A 15,011-nucleotide genomic window follows, 5' to 3' on the forward strand; every position below is an offset into this window, starting at 1 on the left:
GCAATTTGACTAAGATTATTAAAATAAAGATTAATGTATTTTATTTTAAGCTACATCTTTGATTATATATTAATAAGATTTTATAAAAATATATTTTAAACACAAACATTCGCTTCGCAGAACAATGCTTCTTTTTATAAAATTTTGTTCATTTTGTGCAAAAACACGTCGAATGAGCCTAGTTTTCGAGATTGGACATGAGGAAACTAAACTTACAACATTTAGAGGAAAGTGGGGGAACTGTACGTACCTAAAGGAAATTTATTGTCAGGGAATGATTTTCCAAGTTTAAAGTATATAAGTATGGTAAAGCGATATAAGTATGGCGATATAATAGAAACTATAAACATTCTTCTATTATTATGTATTCTCATCGTATTTTCATCGAAGATTTTCATTCAGTAAGATATTTAACCAAAAGGAAAAAAATGGAAAAGCGAAAAAATTTTTTGTGTATCGGGTAATTATGCGCAAAACAAAAAGTAAGAAATGAATGAAATGTTGACAAAGAAATCAGGACGTACAATACTTTTATTACATTGGAATATAAGTATATATATTAAACATATTTTAAATATATATTGTATACATTAAGAAAAAATACAACTATTATAATAATAATGCATATAGACTTTGGTAAAATGAAATGGCAAAATAAAATAGTAATATCAAGAAGAAACGAAAAAATTAGTGCTAGTCATACAGTATATGGAAGTTGGGTAATTGTGCATTTCAAAACGCTTGCGCAGTTGCCTGTCTGACCAAGTATGAAATATAATTACTTCAACCATTCCTAATCAAACTTAATAAATAAGCTCAAAAGATGCACATAATAATATACTTTAATAATGTACGTAACTTTAAATAAACAAATTAAAAATACGAATTTACCACCTTATTTTCTGAATGCTAAAATAACAAGAAAAGACATGATTTCATTTTTTTATATTTCTCTGGCAATGTATCTACGTTGTATCTTTTGTAGTTATATTTTAAAAGGACGACTTCCTGCGTAAAAATTTCACCATGGTGATGTCTTCTATTGGAAAAATACAAAATCAGGATGCGCACAATTACCCGCTACGCACAATTCTCCCACTTTTTCATACCACTGAGAAAAATCTTTTTAAAGGAATAAAATTTTGAATAAGTACTATAAGAGTCATCACTAAAGAGTCATACAGTTTCATGCTGTGATTAATTTGCTATCCCCATCTATTCATTTTTTAAAAACATTAATAATGTACGATAACAAAGACAATAAAAAAATATCTTGGACTTTATTGAATAAGAACTACACTTTAGATTTAAATAGAAATCAAACATTTCAGACAATCACATATGATTGTAAAAACTTTAAGAATGAAAATATTTATTTAGGTATACGATTTTTTAAAATTGTAGTGTAACTACTATCATAGATGTGTTCGCAACAAGATGTTACAGCAGACTGAGGCAGTCGCTGCTGCTCAGACGCGTTTATACGTGTTTTGCGTATTTTGTTTTTAATGTAGCCTCAATTATTCTACTTACTCCTATAATCAATTGATCCTTATAGTCAACTGACCCGGTCTCCCCTATAAGCATATATGTAATAGAATGTACACATATAATAAACAATAAATATTTCTACAATTTTGTAAATTATATAAATATCTAAATAACAATATAATATTGAAATAATTTCTCAGTTAACCCTTTGAAGGACTTATCTTTCTTATTTTTTTTCCATATTTCTGATCTATTTTGCAGTTTGTATGAGCATATGAGTACTTTTTAAACTCTTAGGAATCTAAGTTATGCAACTTTCGAAAAACTACGTTAATTTATTTATTTGCAATTTTGTTATAAACAATTAATGTAAAAAAATTCGTTTTTTCAGAATAAATTCGACTGTTCTTAAATGTGAAATGCTGGATCTCTGAAAATTTTTATGCGTGTACTTCATATCTGAAACTATAATATACATATATTTTTTTCAGAAATTTCTACTTGCTAGTTTTTCCGAAGAAAATTTTTGAAATTTTGGAAAATTGATATTTTTATAGAATTTGAATAAAAAACTTCGAATTTAGACCGAAATAGTCGTCATATTGAATCCGTCATTTTGAATTTCATAATTCTGACGTCGGAATCGTAATCAGCGACTTCGAAAACTTTCATATATCCAGTTTCGTGCAAATTGAACCAAAAACCGTAAATTTAACCTAAAATAGTCGCCATATTGGTTGCGCCATTTTGAATTTTATAATTCTGACATCAAAATCGTAATCAGCAAAGAAAGCCCATAGATGATTAGTAATAATTTTTTTAAAAGAAAAATCTCTCAAAGGATTAACTGCATTTTTATATTTTTTATTATTAATTTACATTTAAAATTCTTTTCTATTAATTTTGTTCTCATTTTAACATAAATATTTTATATTAAGTATAATGAAAGCATATTTTTTCCAGTTCTACAGCGAAGCTTTATCTGTCCTTATGATTTTATTATCGGTATATAATATAGATTTCTCTAATGCATGAGAAAAATGGTTTTGATATCAATGTAACATAAATATATTATAGTAATTGAATATAAAATGTATGTAGATAAAGTACATAATCCATCATATATATGCTTTTTAATAAAACATATATATATTTTGTATGTAATAGAAAAAAATATAATCCTAATATATCATTTTTAAATTTTCTGGTTTTATTTTTAATCTATTTAATCAATCCCAGAAAAGATATTGTAATTATATTTAATGGACACCGCGTCGATGATCTTGATATATGTTGTTAAGATCGTGTCTCTGAGTGACCTCCAATAGGTTTTAGATGACGATCATCTTTCATTAAAAAGTTAACAAAAAAAGTTTGAAAAATGTCTTTTTTTTACTATATAAAACAGAAATTTTTTGCTTTAAAATGTATTTTATTTTCCACGCGATTTTCCACGCGAAGTAACTTTCATTTCACTTTGACATATGTTGTTATAATTTTGAGTGACCTGCTGCAGGTTTTAGGTTAGGCATTTTAGGTTAAGCCCACCCACTTTCCTCCTTTTCATATAGTAGAAAAGAGATATCATTTTTCAAACTTTTAACAAAGAACAACAGCTTCCTAAAACCTGTTGGAGGTTACTCAAGATCATGATTTTGACACTATATGTCAAGGTCAAGGTCGTCGACACGGTGTCTTAAAGTTCATAATTATCAAAATGTTGTATATGTAATTATATAAAATTATAATATAAACATTTTTTCGTACGAAATACAAGAAATCCGGATTCGATTCCCGACCGAGGTATAGAGAGTGGTGTTGGTTGTAAAGATTTTTGCGACTAACTAATTTATTATAAATGAGAGGAATCTAAATTTTACATGAAAACAAAGGCGCCCTCCCCCCTCTCTCTCTGTCTCTCTTTCTCTCTCTGGCGTTAATTTTAACATAATAGATCAGTGCAAAGATTTGCACATTTTGGGCCGATTCCGGCGCGCTACCCTTGCTACTGCTTGAGGCTCGGCGGTCGAGCCGCTGGGCGCTCACGTGACGCTCTGGCTCAGGAGCGTCTCTATAGCTTAAACGTGCAGAGATCATACTTTACTTTATTAAAGAATATTTTTTTTGCAAAATTTTTATGTACTTAAAAATATCAAATACCAAATTTTTTAAAACATTTTGTCATAATCATTCTTGCTTACAGAAACTATTCAATAATTGTTATATATTTACATCGAGAAGTTTCTATAATAGACTTGCGAAGATTGAAGTCAGGAAATACATGAATCTGGAAATTCCGTGTTTTCCATACGTCTTACAGTCTTACAAAATCTCAATCAAATAATGAAGATTCTATATCGTAATAACTATTTTCTTCTATTAAGCAAATATAATTTTATCATTTTAATTAAAATGATAATTACATTCGCTTACAGAAGAAAATAGTTATTGCAATATAGAATCTTTGTTACTAATAAGCTTAATATGTTCATTAAGATCCAGAAGGACATTTTTCCAAAAAACTGTAATAAGAATGTACATTTAAAATAGAATGTAAAGATTATGATGCTTTGTATGTCGGTCAAATGAGTAGAAAATTAAACTCTAGAATTGCAGAACATTGCAATCATATTAATTGGAATACTACCAACAGATCAGTAACGGATCACAGAATTGAATTCAATCACGATTTTGATTGAGAGAATGTCCAAATCCTGGATCATGAGAAATTCTTAAATAAACGCTTAATTTCTGAGAAAACACATATCCTTATGCAAAAAAATGATTTGAATCTATTCAGACACTGATGGACTTCATCATGCTTGTACGATGTTAATGAAATTGACCAATTAACTCATTTTATATTTATCCTATACTTATCCTATATTTTATATGTTCCACTCTTAAGAATTTTATTTTATGACTCGAGTTAAGTTGAATATTTTATACACAATGTCTATATATATGTTCTTGTAATTTGTTATTTATGACATACGAATTTTTGTATTTATCACGGTTTGATCTCAGAAAGATTGAAATGTGCGCTAAAATCATTCGAGACTCCGAATTGTCAACTGTTAACTATTTATATCGCTCTTAGCGATTAATTTATTAATAAGAGAATTTTTTTTACCAAAGCTTCATGATATGATTGACGTCTGTTTGAGGTGAGTTACTCAAATTTTTAAGAATTGTTCTCTTTACTACATTTGTTTCAATTTTTCAATTTTTATATATCAGATTTTATATATCCGATTTTATATATCGGATTTCGCTTTAGTCTTGGGAATCTGATAATGATTCATCAAGAACAGATTGTTTAATCAACATTGATCGTTAATTATGTTTAACTTGCTGATGATGACTCCAAAGAGAGAAAAAATGGAAATGTTCAAAATTTCGGAATAAAACTGCACATCATCTATCAATTGGAAGTATTTTACATGAATTAATACCTATTTCTGTGCACCTATTTCTGCGCTGACTTTCATTAGCTTTAATTTTATTGTTATTTATTGTTGTAAAGTTTGAGAGTCCGATTTAAAAATTATATTTTTATTATTAAAAATATTAACTGTTGTTGATAATGTCAAATATTCAGTCGTTTGAACAATTAAAGCAAATGAAAAATCATTATCTGCATAGGTCGAATGTATAGAAGACACTCTTCACCTTCAATTTCAATCAAATTATGCTCATTCGACACTAAAATATTAATCGTTTAAGTTTTCTTTTTCTAATTATTAAAGTTAATTAAGTTGTTAAGTTAGAAATCTGTCACTGTATCAATATCAATAGCATTCTAAAATTAATGCAGGTTTTATTTCTCATTAAAATATAATTATACATGATACTTGATATTTGAATAATGTAATAATCATTACAATGCAATATTATATCATTCTAGCAGAATATAGTCTAATTAAAATATATTGGAGGAGAAAATCTGTTTTCAATCTGTTCTTCAATCTACAAATGATATTTAAATTAGGTGATTGACTACGAAAGATATTAAAGATTAAAAAGCAGAGAACAATTTTAGAAAATAGAGTAATAAGAAAATTTTTTCCTCCAATATCATTTATATGTATAAGAAATTGAAGAACGTTTTACGTTTTAAAAGAATAGTATAATACTGGTAACCATTTAAGCATATTATGTGACTATTTCACCAAGAATAGAATGTGTATTAAAAGCAAATGACGTGTCAATTCCTTATTAATTAATAAATAATTAGTAAAATAAAATAGACATATTTCTCAGGTATTTATGTTCTTTTTTATCCCTTGTGCATTCTTACATGCGATTCTTATTGCGGACCGATTTGTCTTATATCTAAAAAAGCCCTTACATCGATGACATGTAAATGGCGACGCGCGTCGTCTCCGATGAAATTAATCGCACGAATGCATCAATGCCTCGAGGCGAGACTGGCGAGAGGCGGCAATCAATCGATTAGTAGTAGTACCGATGCCGGACGATGGACACGAACAAATTTGCATTCTGTCGCCATTGACACAGCACGGAAATGGAAGTCGAAAGAATGACTGGTGGAAGAGAGGAATAGAAAAAAAAAGGACGTGCTGAAATATTTAAGGCGCAGTCACCTTGTTAACGTCTCCCTAGCATGAGAGAGGATGTGATTTGCGAGGGTGAGTGATTGACAGTACTTGCAGTTTGCGCGTTAGAGAGGCGCGAAAGTGGTGGCGGGATGAAACGGCGGAAGCGGAAGATAATGGAACGCTGTTCACTTTACGACGATGTCATAAATCGGGACGTAGCGGGCGCGTTCGTTCCATGTAAATCATGTTTTATACGCTAAACCAAAATTATATACATTGCAGCGACGTACACGTACTTACACGCTTGTTAGCATACATCGAAAGGATTATTTCATTGAATTATTTAAAAATTTAGCTAGATGCAGATCTGAAAATAATTTTTTGAATCAAAATAATTATATATATTAGAGATAAATAATATAATCTCTCGATATAAACAAAATATATATTTATTGTATAAACATAATAATGTTTTAGTTTTTGTTATAAGAACTTTATTAGTTTAATATCATTTTTTATTGATATATTTAATAACTTTTCCTAATAGTGGCATTCATATTTATCAATTTTTGTTTATCTTTCATTTTCACTTTTGTATTTTTGCATTTTCAATAAAATATTTCGATAAAAATATCTTCATTGAATCTCATTATTTTTTATTTTATAAATAAAGACTTCTAAAATATATTTATATTCTGTTATAAATATTATAAGTCGCTCAAACTGATTACTAGAATTTTAAAACTTTTTGTAGCATTGCTTGTCATAGTTGAGGTTCCTACATAATAATTTTGATTCCAACAAAATTATTTTCAGGTCTGTATTTAACTAATTTTTAGATACTTTCAGTAAAATCGTTTGTGTATGTACGTGCACAGCACAAAATCTTTTTTTAATTAATTGTTCTTTTTTCATCTCTTCCTTCCATACGTATGAAGATTTGTTTTTACATTTGGCTGAATATTTCGTTTTGTAGAGATACCATATAAATCTGTCAGAGCAGATCAGCCGAAAATCATATAGAACGTTCCTTCACGTGAAAGAAGACAAATATCGATCGAAAAACAGGGAAACCCTTCCATGTTATTGAATAATCCTACCGTGATAAAATATGACTTCATACACGGAACACGTTTAAGGAATCGGGAATACGCTCGATCGATGCGCTCGTCAAATCTGATGAAGGGAAAAGACGCATATTTGGCACGTGGTTTCTATTTTACGCGCTTCTATGATCACATATAGGCAACGGACGTTAAACCGTCATGGCCAACGCCGTGGACAATGAATTTCAGACGCTCCGTTGACGCACTCTGCACGAGTATTTCATGGCTGACTATGTCCGGACGTGAGACATATTGCCGTTCTCGACCGGTGGATTTCAATGCAGATTTTATGTTCGCACGATGAACACGCATCAGCGATTTTCGAAAAGCGCGTCAGATATCGGTCAGCCGAGCACGACGAACGAGTTTTGCCGCGGTAGGAGGAAGGGGAAGAGAGAAACAGAGAGAGAGAGAGAGAGAGAGAGAGAGAGAGAGAAGAGAAGAGCAAAATATATTCGAAATTCAGAATCAAGAATTTGAAATGTCGAAAAATGTTGACGCGTTTGTATCTTTCACATTACAAATACAGAGTCAGCCAACGGAAACTTTCTACTTTGTTTTTTTTAGTAACCTGATTTGTGCGAAATATGCCGAAATACGTCAATTTTATTTTTAACCCTAGAATGTTATCGCTATTGACAATAAGTGTAAAAGTAAAATGCAAATATTTCTTGAATGATAAAATGCAATACACATTTTATCAAATAGCACAAAAGTGTATCGAGGAATTTCATGGTTCAATATTTTATAAAATGTATATCTTTATTTGTATTTATTTGCATTAAATTAATAGTCCATTTATGTTCAACAGTTTTAATATAATATAATGCGCATCAATGCACATTAAATGCATCCAACCAATTCGTTATTATAGAAATCAAAAATCGAAAATTCCATTTTTTTTAATATAAAATATACATCTTTATTTACAAGCATTATATTAATAGTCTATTTATGTTCAATAGTTTTAATATGCATCAAATGCGTATTAGTACTTTTAACCGTCAATTCGCTATTAGATATAAAAAATAAAAATGAATCCGCACTGAGTGGCCTGCAAAATCATCTAATCTTATTCCATTAAATTTCTTTCTTTGGAGACATTTGAAAAGTAAAATTTATTTCACGACATTAAATTCCATACAAGATCTACGTAAAAAGATAGTGCAGCAGAACGCAGGAAATGTTCCAAAAAGTCTGTAATATTTTCGAACAGTGGCTTCAAAATTGTATAGAGAACTAATGGAGAACATTTCGAACATTTTCAAAAGTAAAGTTTTAAACTACCTTCCGAATTTTAATTAAGTATTTAATTAAATATATAATACTTTAATTAAGTTTTTTAATTGCAATTTCTCGAAAAATACTCAAATTAAAAAACAAAACACAATTGTAAAAGAATTAAAGAATTCCAGCAAAAGCTAGTTGACTTTAATTGAGAAATTGAAGCAGTATAATTGAATTTATTACAATATATTATATATACATTCATCTAAAACAAAAATTAACTTATGTATTTCGACATTTTTTAAATAAATTAATTGGTTACAGAAAAACGAAATGAGAAGTATACTCATCTTAGCTATATATAAAATGAAAAATACACTAAATTTTAATAAATTATTGTTTAAATATAATAATATTTTAAATACTAATATAACATTTATTTAAATATGGAAAATAAATATTCCGTAAATAAATGTTATATTAGTATTTTAAATAAAATATAATAATAAATAAATCAAATTAATGGTTCTTGTACCAAATAAATATATGTTTACATTTAGTAAATATTCAACTGACGCTATTCGAACAAATATTCATTAAAATTTAGTACATTTTCCTCCCAGTGTATATTACTCATTCGCTACAATAATGATCTAATTAAAATAACATAGTTTTCAAAAAAATGAGTTTTAGTATTTTGGCTGCATTAGTAAAAAAAAAAGCTTCGCAACTATTGTAAAATTTTTTAATATGATTCTTGTTTTTAGTTCTTTGAATCTAAATATACTGAATCTAAATATTATAGCATTCGATTATTAATGAATTTTACAACAGTTGCAAAACTATTTTTCCTGCTAAACGCAGGCAATGAAATTTTTTAATATTTTTATAATATTAATTTTGCAATTTTGATGATTGTCAAAAAATAAAAGTATATTTTTTTTCTTTCTTTATATCTTCTATTTTATTTTGCAATTAACTAAATATGACAATTTTTATGGGTTATAATAAATAAGCCATGTTTTCTTTTTTTTACCATATCTTTTTATATTTTTTTATATTTTTGTAATTTTAGTATCTATTGAGAAAATTATAATTGAAATGAACTAAAGGCAGAGAGCTGCAGTTAAACGACAACGAGAGAAATATCTGCAAGAGAAAGTATGTCCTTTGTTCACTCGGTAACGCGCGTTAATCGCACGCGTGACGATTACGAGACGATTCGTTAAAGCGTAAGCGTACGAGCATAGTCACTTGATTAAATACGTCGAACGTGTTGCTATTGTTATCGTGTAGCCGTAAATATAGCTCTTAACATCTCGCAAAATTACAAAGACGTGTATAAACGTCAACTGTTTCGACCGACTCGACCCACGAGTGAGAAAATGCATGAAAAGTGCATTGGTCCCGATTGTTAACGGTTAACGATTTTTCGATCTATTCCTGAAACATTAGCAAATTGATGGTCTTCATTAATCTCTTTCTTATAAATTTGGTTAAAGCATAGCCTGCATGATTACTTTCTAGCGACAAGAAGTGAAACTTTCGAGGACATGATTCAGTCATTAGTGGAAGCTACCGTTCGTTCTTTAGTAACTAATAACTTAACGTAAACTTGATATCTTCATCTAATGCACAATTTCTGATTTTGATAATAGAAGCTTTTCAACGTAGAATAAATCAAAATTGAAATTCCTGTCGTATAAAACAAATTTAGGCATATAGAAATAACTGTTTATCTTCGTAATAATTTTTCTCAAGAATCATAAGAAAAAAAATATAGAAAATGAAACAGATCAGAAAGTGAGTTTTCATTTTGCACATTCTTAGTAATATACTCTAAAATTCACAAAATTGTGTATAATTCATATTATGATTTATAAGATACATATATCAGTGGATTATAGAAACAAGAATTAATTAATCAAGTAAGAAGAAGCACTAACTGCGATCAAAATTATAAATGTCGAAATAATAATAATTTTATATGTAATTTATTTTAGATACATTTATTTAAGATATATGACTGCGATTACTTTCGGATTTGCAACGCAATCAAATTGAAATAATAATAATCATAATTTTACAATTAAAGAACGCATTGCAAAGAATATTACCTTACAATAAGAATTAATAAATATGGATCGGATCGCGGAATAATTCCTCTCAAAGAGAATTAGAAAGAACTAAACTATGCCAGTGGAGAAGGAGGAGAAAATCGAGTCGCGATAATCCAATTAGTAGTGAACAAAAAGAAGAAAATGTAATGGCGAAATAGAAAAATATCGGGTAGCAGCGGAACAAAGTAAAGGAAGGTTTCGAAGAAAGATTAAAGAGAGGATTTTGTAAATAGACGCAAGAATTTGCTCCTGGTCTGTCGGAATAGTTTCTCGGGGGCTTCTTAACGGAGGAAGGAGGGGGTGACTTTGTCGGACGAATTCTTGAGGTTTCAGTGCAATTATCTTGACTGGGCGTTAACGACAGTTCGTAAATCAGAATGGGATGGAACAGTTATTTTATCGACGGTGAAAGCGCGTGATGAGAGCCATCATTCGAACGTAGACTAAATTTTATCTTCAACACACGTAACAATATGTATTTAAAATAAATTATAAATACATATGTGTATATTTTTTTATTTATTCTCAACGAGTGAGAAGCTATTATTCTTCCGCGATTGCCTCTCTTGCATTCTTATGTAAGAAATTTATTGCTCTTCTATCAAACATTCTATCGAACGTTGTTTTGTTCCTCTTTATACCCTTCTCAAGCAGCTGACATAAATTCTGATCGGTGGCAAGATGCCAACGGTAAGTTCAAAGATTGTATGATATACTTATACAATACTTGGGCATTTTATTCCAACCTCATTGTTATATCAACTGGGTTATAGGATTTTTCTAATTTTTTAGTATAGTTTTACCGATAAATTTCACATAATATTTCTTAAGTCATCCTCATTTATTAAAGTACCGACATTTATGAAATTATTCAAATAAATAAACGATACATAAAACAAAACACTCCAAAGTCGTCTTTTTTAAGATGTCTTTGAAAATATATCTTTAGTATTCTAAAAGACATTCTAAAGATGTTGAAAATTTTTAAAAAGAGTTTTATTAAATTATCTTTTGAAGCATATAAATTGTGTATGCTATCAACTATGCAAAATTTATTGATTAGAATGTACATGGTATAGTCAATTTAAATGTAATATAGCCTAAAAATGTTTACTCTCAATTAACACACACACGGACATATACACATCTGATATTCTAATATTTTTTATTATTTCACGATGCAATTAATACTTCGCGATGGGCTACTATTTTGATATTTTGCAGCAGGTTATATCTGGCTAAGCGCTCGAATAAAAATATTTTTTAAAATCTATTAAATTTATAGATTGAAAATTGATATTTGTAATAAATATCAGGCAGTTCCAATTTTTCATAATATTAATTTGTAAAATTCAATTTGTTTGACTTTATGTCTTTTTTTTCTAACAAACACTTTGGTTAATAGTAAAACTACTTTCATTAACATTATTCTTATAAAACTCTGTCAATACAAAATTTTATGAACAAATGAATAAGATTATTGAGCGTTAAGTTATGTTTTCAATAGTTATTAAGAGATTCAATCATTTGTGATATATAAAAGCTAGAATAAGTTTTTTAAAAATTCGACCATTTTAGTTTAAACTCCTTGTAAGAGATTAGTAAATATTATAACAAAGTAGATATTATAACAAAGAGTATCTGATAAGTAATTTTAATTTTTAAGCAATTTTTACTATAATATATATTTTTACTATAATATATATTTTATTGAAAAATGTTATGAGGAGACATTGGACTGCATTCCATATTGTTTCGAGATTGAATTTGACAGTAGATTGTTTATTTTTCTTTTTTTTTTAATTAATAATTAAGTTTTACGCATCTCGTTGCCAAATATTAAAACAATAAATGACTATAAAACAAAAAATAAGAAATTGTATAGATATCATATCGGTTTTTCCAACAATTTTATAAGATATCCTTTAAATCTTAAAATGTTTGTAGATGACTTACTCTGCGTACGAGATGTCATCTTTGAAACAGAATCAGACATTGTCATCTGGATAAAGGAATAGACAACGCACTGAACCGTCTTTGTATACGTACGACAATTCTAGCTTCATACAAAATGCATGTGCAATTGTAGATCGACAAAGTGTTCGATGGTAGGACTCATCCGATGGAAACTCGTCGGATTTGAGGATCCAATGACGCTTTGTCATTAAAGTCATTACGTCATCCATCAATAGATAACTCCTAAGCCTGCTAGTCCGCAATTCAATGCCAACAAAGCTGCATTTACCGATTGTAGTATGCCTCACAATAACGCTATGTAGAAACATTTGAATAGCAACAATGTTCAACTACGATTTGTGGATAGGGTAGTCAATTTCCACGTTATCACATTACTTGATCTTTTATTGGGTTAATGTACAATTTTCTTTTCCAGACTAATCAAGTCTCTAATTTTTTAATATTTAACAATTACATCCATTAATGATTTTTTATTTATTTATTAGTACTAGAAAAGACATTTAAAATGCCTATTACGATCGAAGCTGGATCTTCATTGTTTTAAATAGTTCAATCTGGAATTACTAATATATGCTATATATACTTGCATATGTATTATACTTGCATATATATCATATTGTAGTCTTTGAATTGCGCGCCGAATTGTTTTTCTGGACTTATAAACGCAATTAAAACTACTCTAGTAATCGCGAAAATAAATTGACAAACAATTTTAATAATTTGATGCTATCATCAAGCATCATATTATATATAAAGATGTTAATATATTGAAAATAATATTACTAAGACCTTGATGATCTAATGGCTTAGGATGTTCGTATGGAATACAAGAGATCCGGGTTCAAGTCCCGACCGAGATAATATCTTTCGCTAATATCTTTATTTTTTTTATAATATAATTTATTAGCAGTTCCAACATATTAACATATTAACATTTTTATAATATGATGCTTGATGGTAAAATCAAATTATTAAATTTGCTTGTCAATTTATTTTCGTGATTACTAGAGTAGTTTTAATTGCATTTATAAGTCCGGAAAAACAATTCGATGCGCAATTCGAAAAGATATGGTATAAATGCAAGTACATGTATAGCGTATCAATCATAATGGGCATTTTAAATTTCTAGTATTGATTGTGTTTCTCACATATGCGGTCTAAAATAAAGATCTTAATATTGTTTATTTATTTATTTAATTTATTTATTTCCTTTTTTTGGAATAACTGTCGGCTTATAACATATAATTTATATTTTTACATTTTTATCTTACTTTGTATAGTATTTCTAATATCATTTGTGATACATATAATTAAAATCTATTTAAGTTAGAATAAAATGAAATTAACTTAATTAAAAATCTATATCATCTATATCACCAGCCAAGTTTGCAGGAACAAATTTTGAACAATCTGTTATATGATTTCTGATGTGTCAAAAAGGCAACAAATTTCAAACAAAAATTTATTGTATATTTAAGCTTTAATACAAAAAATATATTTATTAGTTTTTTAGTTTATTAAAAAGTATTTAAAATTGTTTCCTGATAGCTGAGTCCCTTCTAGAATCGGCTTATTTTCTTTATTTTCCTCAACATAAGGAAAAGAATTAAAGGATAGCACTTATTGTGCAATTTGTGATATTGATGTTTTTATTGAACTCAACTACAACGATAACCTAAATAGTGTAGACTATAATAAAATTATATTTCTCTTTTTATACTGTTGCAATCAGAATTTTAGATCTAGAAGAATAACTCTAGAACATACCATAAATAGCAGCGAGTGCTCACTCAACTGTTGAGTCTATTAAACGCAGTCAATAAAAAGGAACAAAATGGTGGAAGAGAGCTCCAATTTTTCAAAGATTATATGCGTTAAACGTTGTGATTTAGGCATGACAAGTATGAATGATTACAATAATATCATTGAAAATGAGACATGTAATATCATTTTAATTGTGAGTCTTGACTCAAAGTACTCCGCATTCAGAAGAGGGAGGAGAGAAGAATTTGTGTGCAACGATAATAAAATCGAATCAATTTTTACAATATGAAATATTTTCAACGTCAGAAAGTTCTAATTACTCCGAAGCGGAAACGGATTACATGCGTTTTCGCGGTGTCGCATAACACCGATCACCGGTCGGGAAAACAAAAGGCTGAAGTGATGGATGGGTTCCAGACGATTGAAGCGGCGTACCGGCTTTCTGTTTCAGGTGGCATGGCTGCGAGTGGACACGCAAACCATCCTGACGATAGCCAATCACGTTATAACGAAGAATCACAGAATCGGTGTCACGCACAGCGAGCACAAAACGTGGCTGCTACATATACGTGATGTTCGTGAGAGAGATCGAGGCAACTACATGTGTCAAATAAACACTGACCCGATGAAGAGTCAGATTGGTTATTTGGAGGTTGTAGGTTCGTCCATTGTGACCCATGTTGAATTATCGTGGCAAAAATTCGAAGGCTGTATGTTACAATGAAAGAGAGAGAGAGAGAGAGAGAGAGAGAGAGAGAGTAATT

At 29.1% G+C, this 15,011-nt stretch overlaps 1 pseudogene; it reads left to right on the top strand.

Annotated features, from left to right (window-relative positions):
* Window positions 1-15,011, top strand: part of LOC105617333 — a 163,099-nt pseudogene that overhangs the window by 110,446 nt on the left and 37,642 nt on the right.

Source organism: Atta cephalotes (genome assembly GCF_000143395.1).
Source record: "Atta cephalotes unplaced genomic scaffold scaffold00012, whole genome shotgun sequence".
In the NCBI taxonomy this organism is placed as follows: Eukaryota; Metazoa; Arthropoda; class Insecta; order Hymenoptera; family Formicidae; genus Atta; species Atta cephalotes.